The 12,249-nt window shown below is 36.3% G+C and overlaps 1 pseudogene across 1 annotated transcript; it reads left to right on the forward strand.

The window, feature by feature from the left end:
- Positions 1-4,232: 4,232 nt before the first annotated feature.
- On the forward strand, positions 4,233-4,985 carry LOC309802258 (non-selective voltage-gated ion channel VDAC3-like; annotated as a pseudogene). Its single transcript has one exon. The product of its transcript is annotated as a non-selective voltage-gated ion channel VDAC3-like (transcript).
- The last annotated feature ends 7,264 nt before the right edge of the window (positions 4,986-12,249 follow it).

Below are 12,249 nucleotides of genomic sequence, written 5' to 3' on the forward strand. Positions count from 1 at the left end.
CTGGAGTAGGTAGGGCTGCGTTCCCCAGTTTGCAGCAAGTAAAAGACCCTGTTTTCCAATTCTGTTTCAAAGGTTCTACCCTTTGAAAAGCAAATGATTGTAATGAATATCATATTTTTTATGAAGACTCTTAAAAGCATATTGCTTTTTTTTTTAATTCCTGAAAACTTTATGGAAGACAGTAATTTCAAAGCTCTGGGCAGTTTTCTGTCTTAAAGAGGTTGTAACATGAAGTTACCTTTGAGGATTTCCTTTTTTAATGAAAAAATTGCAAAACTATGGTCATTTAATTATGCAAATGTAAAGCAAGTATCCACCAATTATCCCTGAGAAAAGCATGAATTAACTTAAAAAAGAATTCTTTTATTTTTAACAAACTTTTTTGATGTTAGTGAATGTCAAAAGTTTTAATGTAGATTATTAAGAAATGTTGACAGATTATCACTGGATTTCAAAAGAAATGGAAACTTTCCCCCTAAAAATCAGTGATAAAAGTGAGAAACCGGTGAATAGAAATTTTAAGACCAGGAACACAAGTATTCTGGTTAGTACATATGAATGGGAGTCTGACTATGCATATATTCTGCTTTGTGGTCAGCTAATGGTTTCTTTTTTATGTAAGGATTTAGATTTTACCATCTCTGAAAATTTTCACTTAATCTTGGCAGGAATGTTTGTATTTTGTCTTGTACAGCAAGTCTTTTATTAGATTGGCAACAGGTGCCACAGAGATTGCAAAAAAAAAAAAAAAAAGATAGGCAAGCCTGATTTTCACCCCATAGCAGTGGAAAAATAGTAAAAAGGAGATTGGGCTGGGTAACAGAAGCTCAACCTGGACCAGTCAGCTGGTGTCCTAGAATTGTCTGAGTACCCAGCTTCAGGATACAATATCCTACAATTGTATGTGCTGGAATTATTCCATGGATACTTATCAAGTAGGTTCACCTCAGAACGTGGAGATGGGTGTGCTCTGAGAGCTTTGGAAATACTGAGCATAAATCTTTCTTTCAAGAGGAGACAAGAAATGAGGACTGGAAAGATGATCTGGGGCTCTGGCCATGAGGTGTTTTCCTCTCTGAATTTTGTGGTTATTGCCCTTGGAATAAGGGCAGTTAGAAAAGAATATGACATTTTGCAAAAAGTAATTCACTTTGTGCTTCAGGGCCACACTCAGGAAACCAGGCAGGTGACAGCCTATTGGAAACTGTTAAGAATGGGTCTGGGTCTAAATTTGTGTGCTTGTGTCCTGGTCACATCTAGCAGCACTTCACTATCTGCACTGCACTAATATTTATTCTTTTATTCTTGAACTTTTGTAAATCTTGTTTAAGTATTGCAGCATTGTCTCAGCTGTCACTGTTGAGAATTAAGGAAAGTGTCTTTCATACAGAACAAAGTCATCCCAGATGTTCTAGCACATATGTAAGTGCTTCAAGAACCAGGGATGTGGTCAGCAGTGCAGCCAGCCAAATGGATAATTGAGCTGTAAGGGGCATCATAACAGATATGTAGAATATATAAGCCTACTCTGAGGTATCTAGAAAGTATTTGAGAAAGTAAGACTAAAGAACAAACTGCTGCAGAGTAGTGGGATGGGATTCTGAGTTGTTGTAATTTCAGGACTACCAAATAATATGACCTTGCTTTGTAATTATAAACTGGTAAAACATTATCATGTATAACTATTTTCATTTAATTCTGTAATTTTTTAGAAGATAACCAATGAGGTTTGGTTTCTCCGTTCTTGACCAGGCTTGATTAGAATAAATGCGACGGCTTCTGCATCAGCTTCCTATCTTTTCATAATACCAACCAGAGTGGGGGCTGGGGTAGGGGTGGAAATACAAGATTGTATAAATTCAAATTATATTATTTTCTACTTCCATTCATTTATACATAAGTGAAATCCAGTTAAAACAAACATAAAGGGCAGCCTCCCGAGAGAAAAGAATCTTAAGGGCTCTCAAAAATGGGCAATTTGTAGGCAAGGGGTAATCATCACCATCATCAATTTATAAGAATAGCTACCATTTATAGAGTACTTACTTTTTTGCTAATATGCTTCGCATATTTTATCTGAATACTTTTTACAACAATGCGGATGAAGTATTGTTATTCTTATTTACTGATGACCAAGACGAGGCTCAGAGATGTTAAGCGACTTGCTAAACGTAGCACAGCTAATAAGTGACTATATAGAGATTCAAGCTAAATTTGGGCTGGATCTAATGCCAATGAGTTCGGCCAGCCAGGGTGCTGCCAGAGAGTTTTGTCTAGATTATATATCTGTGAGTTCTTTGGTCTTTCTTTTCTTTTTCTTTTCATTTTTATTTCATAAGTTATCTTCTTTCCATAATACTGTCTATGACTCACTCATCCAAATGATAAGTCTGGTTTGTCATTACCTATGGATATATCTCTTGAATACCACTTAAGTTAGCTCATGATTTCCAGTGAGTAGCCAATCTCTTTCTTTTCATTGAGCACAGGCTAGAGGTTCTTTGACGGACATAACATCACTTGCTACATCAGTTCCTAAACTATTTGAATTGTTTGCCTTATGCATCTCCACTCACAGCTAATGGGAAGTTGACTAGAGTTAAGATCAATGAGATAGGAATTAAATCAAATTATCCCTTTATTTAAATCATTAGTCAGAAAGATTCGATTTATGTCTTTCTTTCCCCTACTCCACCAGAACTGTTTACTTGACACAATCTAAGCCATAATACATAATTTTCACAACTCAGACGAGAATGCCAATTTAATTTTTAGAAGCCACACAGTGTACATTTGCAAGGATTTATAATGTTATTTTATCAGATTAATTCTACAGCTGCATTAGAAAACTGCACATCTAGATTTGCACACCTAGACAGTTTTACATTCATCATCTTCAAAAGCAGTTTCGTCCAGAAAGGGGCATTTTTCACAAGGGTTAGTTTGAGCTATTTCTTAGAGGAGCTGCTTGAATTTTATATAAATGAAGTCTCAAATATGGTGCAAAACTTTACTAAAATATTCTGAAACAGAAAGGTCACTTTTGAGTTATACTGCCAGGGTAGGTTTTCTTTGTTTCATGCCATCTTGTCATTAAGTCTCAAATAAATGGAGGCTAGTACATAAAAATACAAATAGTTATTTGCTAGGTACTGTGCTGATCGCTTCGCCTCCATGATTTTACTTAATTCTTATATCCGCATTCAGAAGCAGGTTTTATTATCCCTATTTTATTTATCAAAACAAAACAAAACAAACCAGACACAAGGAGGTAAGAGGTAATGTGTCAAAAGCCACAATATAGGGCTTCCCTGATGGCGCCGTGGTTAAGAATCCGCCTGTCAATGCAGGGGACACGGGTTCAAGCCCTTGTCTGGGAAGATCCCACATGCTGCGGAGCAAATAAACCTGTGCACCACAGCTGCTGAGCCTGCGCTCTAGAGCCCGTGAGCCACAACTACTGAAGCCCGCACACCTAGAGCCTGTGCTCTGCAACAAGAGAAGCCACCTCAATGAGAAGCCTGCGCACCACAACGAAGAGTAGCCCCCGCTCGCTGCAACTAGAGAAAGCCCGCGTGCAGCAACAAAGACCCAACTCAGCCAAAAATAAATAAGTAAATAAATAAATAAATTTATATTAAAAAAAAGCCACAATGTAAATTTGATTCAGATCTATGTTAGTATGACTCTAAAACCCATTCTTTAGCCACCATATTGTGTGCTTTTCGGGACCAAACTTGACATCTAACTCATTATTTCTGACTGTTTTACTTAAATGGTTGCACTGCCCCTTCTTTGCATCTTCCCTCCTTGATTTGATCCACAGCATTCCTGAAAGTTATTTTACTCTTTTGAAATTTAGCAATTTTTAAAACTGCTCCAATTTGACAAGAAAGAAAAGAGGAGAAAATAGGTCAATCTAGCCTACTTATTTACCAAAGTAAAACAAAAAGGATATACCCATTTTATGTCTGAGACAAGTTAATGTTCAAAAATATTAAGTTACTTATTCAGGTATCAACAAGGACAGCTAGGGCCGACAAAGGAGGTTGATGTCTCTCATTTTAAAACTTTGGAAAATATATGTTGTCATTGTCCTTGTGAGAGTGAACAGTAAATTGCATTGATTTCAAAGATATATTCTTTAACAACAGTAGATATCACTTAAAACTTACTGTATAGGGAGTGGACAGGCCCTTCTGACAGAGTGGACAGGACCTCCGGTCAGAGATATGTATAACACACTGACTTACTGTGACCTAGGAAAGGCTGCCAAGGACGTCTTCAACAAAGAGTATGGGTTTGGCATGGTCAAAATATATCTGAGAACCAAGTCATGTAGTGGAGTGGAATTTTCTACATCTGGTCATGCTTACACTGATACAGGGAAAGGATCAGGCAACCTAGAGACCAAATACAAGATCTGTAACTATGGACTGACCTTCACCCAAAGACAGTACTCTTGGGACAGAAATCTCTTTGGAGAGTAAGTTGGCTGAAGGGTTGAAACTGACTCTTTTGATACCATATTTATACTGAACACAGGAAAGAAGAGTGGGAAATTGAAGGCCTCCTATAAATGGGATTGTTTCAGTCTTGGCAGTAACTTTGATTTAGATTTTTCTGAACCAACCATCTATGGCTGGGCTGTGTTGGCCTTTGAAGGTTGGCTTTCTGGCCATCAGATGAGTCTTGACACAGCCAAATCCAAACTGTCTCAGAATAATTTAGCCCTGGGTTACAAGGCTGCAGACTTCCAGCTGCACACTCATGTGAACGATGGCACTGAATTTGGAGGGTCAAACTACCAGAAAGTGAATGAGAAGATTAAAACATCAATAAACCTCGCGTGGATGGCCAGCAGTATCAACAGCCATTTTGGCATTGCTGCTAAGTACAAGCTGGGTTGTAGAACTTCTCTGTCTGCTAAAGTAAATAATGCCAGTCTGATTGGACTGGGTTATACAAATGTGCAGTTAGCATAAGTCAGAAAATTTTAAAAAATTGGTCAAGAAACCCTGCAGTCATCTGAACAGGAAAGAAAAAATCCATCCAAATAAGAAGAATGAAAAAAAATTTAAGTAATGTTACTAAATAGACAAGTTTCTGGAAAATCTCAAATGACGAATGATGACATAGCACTCATTAAAGGAAATTGATACTATTCTAACACCTTGAAAAATGAGGAACATTTAATTAGATGATAATAAATCTTAGTTTTAAAATGTGAAATAACATTATTGTATTTTCTAGTATCTTGGTTTCTTCTGACATCATAAATAAGCCACACAAGAAATATGACAACACTCAAAAATGACACATTATCATTCTATTTACTTATTATATTATTGGTATTAGAAGTCTATTAGACACAGCTAATCTGTCCCTAACACTTTTACCTTCCTCAATTTGTATTCAGCTTCAGAATGCGAAACCCATTTATCCCCATCTGAGGCTAGCCTTGACTGCTTTCTCTGTCTGCTTCAATTCATTCTGGCAGTTTGGGCACCCCAACTAAGTAAAAATGTTCTGTATTGATACTTCAAATTCATAGAAAGATGATAAAAATGAATTTCTCAATTCTGTACAAAGATACAGACAACTAAAAATACCCTATTTTGGTATTGCTATACAGTTTTACAAAGGTGGGTAACCAGTTTCAAGTTTTTTTTTTCATTTTTTTTACACACTCTGGACGCGCAGGCTCAGCGGCCACGGCTCACAGGCCCAGCTGCTCCGTGGCACGTGGGATCCTCCCGGACCGGGGCACGAACCCATGTCCCCTGCATCGGCAGGCAGACTCTCAACCACTGTGCCACCAGGGAAGCTCTCAAGTTTTATATGTTACTGTGAGTATCTCACTTTGTTTCATTCATTCTTCATGGTTTTTGTTTTTTTAATTCCATATATATGGAAGTAGGAAATACATAATATATATATAATATTATAATGCATTATTATGTAATATATTTTGTATTTATATAAATTTATATTTATAAATCATATATACATTTTTTTTAAATTCACATACCCTCAACTGTCTTTTGATTAATCTCAATCCAAAGGTAAACTACAGAATTTTAAAATGTGTAGAAGTTTAAGGCTATTTGATTGAAGAATGGTTTTCACAAAGATAAATATTATTTTGGTTATGTGTCTATAAGGTGTCTTTTGCAAGTATTTTAATTTAATGACCTTTTATAGTTCTATCTGAGCCAATGAATCTTGCATTGCTGAACTGGGTAAGAAACTTTGGAACATTTTAGAAATAGAGGTTGAAGAACTAAGTGTGTCTACAGATAAATATTCTTCAAAATAGTGATTGGTCTTGGTGGCAAAGCTTTGCTTTTGTGATAAAAATCTTGCTAACAGTGTTTTAATTGAAACTTTTAATCTGAATGTTGTCTGAATCCTGTTAAATGTTGCTTTCCTGCCTCAATTCAAATTTTCTTAATCTTCATTTTCATGTGGAATATTGTTATACTGTCTGCCTCATTATGCTAAAGAAAGATGAAGTAAGCAATTAACATTCTGAATGGCCTATGAGATGTTATGATATAAAATGTCATTCATTTTTATGAGTTGGCTGTCAGTGTGGGCTGCAATAAAGTTATAATTCCTCCCTGGCATCATGTGATGCCTGATATTGCTGCAAAATCCTTATTAAAATGTCAATAATTGTAAATTAAAACAAAAGTAGATGGAGCTTTTATGAAATGGTTGTTTCTGAAAGTCGGGTGGTACAGAACAGGGCTCTACAAGATTGACATTATTTGCTTTGTAGCTTCAAATCATAATTCCACTGTTATTTTCTTTACTGAAAAAAAAAATGGACTCAGAATCACTTGAAACTTTCAGCTGCAGAAACTGGTTTGCTTATACTGAGAGAAAAGTGAGATGACAAAGCTGTATCATTGCTTCACCAAGTCTACCCTTAAATTGCTACATGATGTCATTTGCCAGAAAACCTGCAAGTTGTAATTTGAATAGATTTTTCTATTTAAATACTTGGAAGGGAAGGGGCAGTCAGTGCTTTACATGTCATCTCATGGCCACATTAAATGTATGTTAATGTAGCATTCAGCTTGCAAATTTCCTCACACAAAATAGAAAACAACTACAAGAAAGATTCTCCTAGGACAGATAAAGCTGTATTATTTAAGCATATGTTACCAAAAGATGCAAACCATCATTCAAAACAAAGGAATTTATACTCAGAGTTCTCTCGTGTATTATTTATAAAAAGTATGTAGTTGCAAAGATAAGAAATATTTTATTTATTATTTATTTTTAATTCTTTCATTGAAGTATAGGAAATATTTTAAATTAAGTAGATGATAAATGTCATTGTAATGAATGTGATTGGAAAAGAGTATATAAAGGAAGAATAGTAATTTGTGTCATATGTTTCATAACGTTTATTTTCATCTCTATCATCTTAAATTACTGTAGCTTGAGGATAGAAATTAGGTGCTTTTAAAGATTTGTCTATTTAGTGCTAGTAAGATGCTATACTCAGAGTGAACTTGACAAATTTGAAATATGATTTGTGTGACAGTATAAAGGCAGCCTACCTAAAAATAGCTTCATCCACTGAGCTGTCATGGCACCCTAAATTCTACCACTTAAGAATCTTTATTATGAATCTTTATCTTTATTATGAATCTTTACCCATGAGTCTTTCTTATTCACTCATACTGTAGTAGTGTATTGTTTTTTGTTGTTCTGTTTTGTTTTATTCTCCATTGGATGTGTGGGTTGGTGAGATCTTCCACTACACTTCAGAATATTCGTATCTTCTGGCCACCACAGTTGCCATTTCCATGGCTTCTATCAAGTGAACCTAGTTGCGCCTGGCGATGGTATGGATAATTGAGAAAGTATAAAAAATATCATGGAATCAGCAAAAAATATGCCAATTCTATGAAGCTTCAATAGAGTAACAGCCTAGTTCCCTCTCTAGGTGTAATCCATGGATCATGTGCATTGGAATCATCTGGAATGCCTATTAAAATGTTGATTTCAGGATCTTACCTCAGAGCTACTGAGGTAGAATTTGTATGCAGTTTGCTTGATGATTAGCATGTTACAAACTCCAAGATGATTTCAATGGACATGGAAGCTTATTTTAGTGGTATAAATATTTGTCAGTGATAACTCCTATGTTGCTTTGAATCCAATGGTAACCTTTGTTCCAAAAATACATCAGGGCACACTATAGAAACAATTTTCAAACCATTCAAGAATAGACCAGTAATTTTGTCATGAAAATCAACTTTTCATATACTTATTTTTTTCCCATTTATTTTATTTAAAAAATGTGTTGCTTCTAGATTGAGACCCTTAGCCTTGACCCTGTGGTCATCATCTTGCAGGACCATTTCATTTACTATTTCTGAGCATTTGAGGAGGCAATGTAGAGCAGTAGATCATAGTTGGAACATGTACTGGTCAGTGTCCCAGCAGAAAACAGATGGTACACTAGATAGTTGGGTACCAGGGATGTGGCAAGGGACTGAGGGCATAAACTTTAAGAAGGCACTCACTCTGAAGTTTGTGGAAGCACCCTAGGTGCATTCGTCCTTTAAAGGACTAGTGTAATACCTAGGATTTCCAGAGTAATGACGTCAGGGGAATAGTTACCAGAACTCAGAGAGGATATGGCACCTAACAGAAGTTGTAACCTTTGATAGAGGAAGGCCTGGTGCCAGCAGCCACCTTACAAGGAGGAAACCAGAGTAATAAATATGCAGATATCCCTCTTCTGCCTTCTTTTATTTGCTGAACTTAACCAAAAGCTGAAGAGAAAGAGAAATCTTCACTGGAGTCCATACTCCAAGTCAGCTTTCCAGGGTCTCAGAAGGGTGGGGAAGACTAGGAAGTGGATCTGTGGTGAGGGAGACAAAAGGCACTGGGACAAGATAAAGAGTCAGAGTGCCTGGGCTTCCCTGTTCTCCACTGTCTATCTTAACATCTTAGGGCCTTGCTCATCTCATCTACATGAAGGAATAATAGCATCTGCCTCATAGAGTTATTTTTACAATTAAATTAAATAATACCTATAAGGACTTTATTTATTTACTTAAATTTTTATTGGAGTATAGTTGATTTACAGTGTTTTGTTAGTTTCAGATGTACAGCAAAGTGAATCAGTGATACATATACATATATGCACTCTTTTTTAGATTCTTTTCCCATATAGGCCATTACAGAGTATTGAGTAGAGTTCCCTGTGCTACACAGTAGGTCCTTCTTAGTTATCTATTTTATATATAGTAATGTGTATATGTCAATACCAATCTCCCAATTTATCCCTTCCCCTCTTACCCCCGGTAACCATAAGTTTGTTTTCTATATCTGTAACTCTATTTCTGTTTTGTAGATAAGCTCATTTGTAACCTTTCTTTAGATTCCGCATGCACCATAAGTGATATCATACGACATTTGTCTTCGTGTGACTTATTTCACTCAGTATGACAATCTCTAAGTCCATCCATGTTACTGCAAATGGCATTATTTCATTCTTTCTAATGGCTGAGTAATATTCCATTGTATATATGTGCCACATCTTCTTTATCCATTCATCTGTCGATGGATATTTAGGTTGCTTCCATGTCTTGGCTATTCTAAACAGTGCTGCAGTGAACATTGGGGGGCATGTATTATTTCAGACCATGTTTTTCTCCAAATATATGCCCAGGAGTGGGATTGCAGGATCATGTGGTAGCTCTATTTTTTTAGTTTTTTGCGGAACCTCCATACTATTCTCCATAGTGGCTGTACCAATTTACATTCCCACCAACAGTGTAGGAGGGTTCCCTTCTCTCCATACCCTCACCAGCATTTACTCTTTGTGGGCTATTTGATGTTAGCCATTCTGACTGGTGTCTGGTGATATCTCATTGTAGTTTTGATTTGCATTTCTCTAATAATTAATGATGTTGAACATCTTTTCACATGCCTCTTGGCCATGTGTATGTCTTCTTTGGAGAAATGTCTATTGAGGTCTTCTGCCCATTTTTTGATTGGGTGGATTTTTTTTGGATATTAAGCTGCATGAACTATTTGTAAATTTTGGAGACTAATCCCTTTTAGGTTGCATCGTTTGCAAATATTTTCTCCCATTCTCTGGGTTTGTTCATTTTGTTTATGGTTTAGTTTGCTGTGCAACAGGTTTTGAGTTTAATTAGTTCCAATTTGTTTATTTTTGTTTTTATTTCCATTATTCTGGGAGATGGATTAAAAACGATATTGCTGTAATTTGTGTCAGAGAATGTCCGCCTATGTTTTCCTCTAAGAGTTTTATCGTGTCTGGTCTTACATTTAGGTCTTTCATCCATTTTGAGTTTATTTTTGTGTATGGTGTCAAACAGTGTTCTAATTTCATTTTTTTACATGTAGCTGTCCAGTTTTCCCAGCACCATTTATTGAAGAGACTGTCTTTCCTCCATTATATAGTCTTGCCTCCTTTTTCGTAGATTAATTGACCATAGATGTGTGGGTTAATTTCTGGGCTTTCTATCCTGTTCCAAACACCTATATTTCTATTTTTGTGCCAGTACCAAACTGTTTTGATGACTATAGCTTTGTAGTATAGTTTGAAGTCAGGGAGCCTGATTCTCCCAGGTCCATTTTTATTTCTCAATATTGCTTTGGCTATTCGTGGTCTTTTGTGTCTCCATACAAATTTTAAGATTTTTTTGTTCTAGTTCTGTGAAAAATGCCATTGGTAATTTGATAGGGATTGTACTGAATCTGTAGATTGCTTTGGGTAGTGTAGTCATTTTGGCAATATTGATTCTTTCAATCCAAGAGCATGGTATATCTTTTGATCTTTTGTGTCATCTTCAATTTCTTTCATCAGCATTTTATACTTTTCAGAATACAGGTCTTTTGTCTCCTTAGGTCGGTTTATTCCTAGGTATTTTATTCTTTTTTACATGATAGTAAATGGGGTGGTTTCTTTAATTTCTCTTTCTAATCTTTTGTTGTTAGTGTATAGAAATGCAAGAGATTTATGTGTATTAATATTGTAACCTGCAACTTTACCTAATTCATTGATGAGCTGTAGTAGTTTTCTGGTAGCATCTTTAGGATTTTCTACATATAGTATCATGTTGACTGCCAACAGTGACAGTTTTTTTTTTTTTTTTTTTTTTTTTTTTTTTTTTTTTTGCGGTACGCGGGCCTCTCACTGTTGTGGCCTCTCCCGTTGCGGAGCACAGGCTCCGGACGCACAGGCTCAGCGGCCATGGCTCACGGGCCCAGCTGCTCCGCGGCATGTGGGATCTTCCCGGACCGGGGCATGAACCCGTGTCCCCTGCATCGGCAGGCGGACTCTCAACTGCTGCGCCACCAGGGAAGCCCAACAGTGACAGTTTTACTTCTTCTTTTCCAATCTGGATTCCTTTTATTCCTCTTTCTTCTCTGATTGTTGTAGCTAGGACTTCCAAAACGATGTTGAATAGAAGTGGTTAGAGTGGATATTCTCTTTCTCCTTGCTCCTGATCTTAGAGGAAATGCTTTCAGCTTTTCACTGTTCAGTGTGATGTTAGCTGTAGGTTTGTCATATATAGCCTTTATATGTTGAGGTATATTTTCTTTATGCCCACTTTCTGGAGAGTTTTTTTCATAAATCAGTGTTGAATTATGTCAAAAGCTTTCTCTGCATCTATTGAGATGATCATATGGCTTTTATTCTTCTAATTTGTTAATGTGATGTATCACACTAATTGATTTGCAGATATTGAAAAATCCTTGCATTCCTGGGATAAATACCACTTGATCATGGTGTATGATCCTTTTAATGTATTGTTGGATTCTGATTGCTAGTATTTTGTTGAGGATTTTTGTGTCTATGTTCATCAGTGATATTGGCCTATAATTTTCTTTTTTTGTGGTACCTTTGTCTGGTTTCGGTATTAAGGTGATAGTGGCCTCACACAATGAGTTTGGGAGTTTTCCTTCCTCTGCAATTTTTTGGAACAGTTTCAGAAGGATGGGTGTTAAGTCTCCTCTAAGTCTTTGATAGAATTCACCTTTGAAGCCATCTGGTCCTGGACTTTTGTTCGTTGGGAGTTTTTTAATCACAATTTCAATTTTAGTACTTGTGATTTGTCTGTTCATATTTTCTATTTCTCCCTGGTTCCGTCTTGGAAGGTTGTATCTTTCTAGGAATTTGTCCATTTCTTCTAGTTTGTCCATTTTATTGGTGTACAGTTGCTGGTTGTAGTCTTTTATGATCCTTTG

Source organism: Mesoplodon mirus (assembly GCF_964341445.2).
Source record: "Mesoplodon mirus genome assembly, chromosome: 4".
Taxonomy (NCBI): domain Eukaryota; kingdom Metazoa; phylum Chordata; class Mammalia; order Artiodactyla; family Ziphiidae; genus Mesoplodon; species Mesoplodon mirus.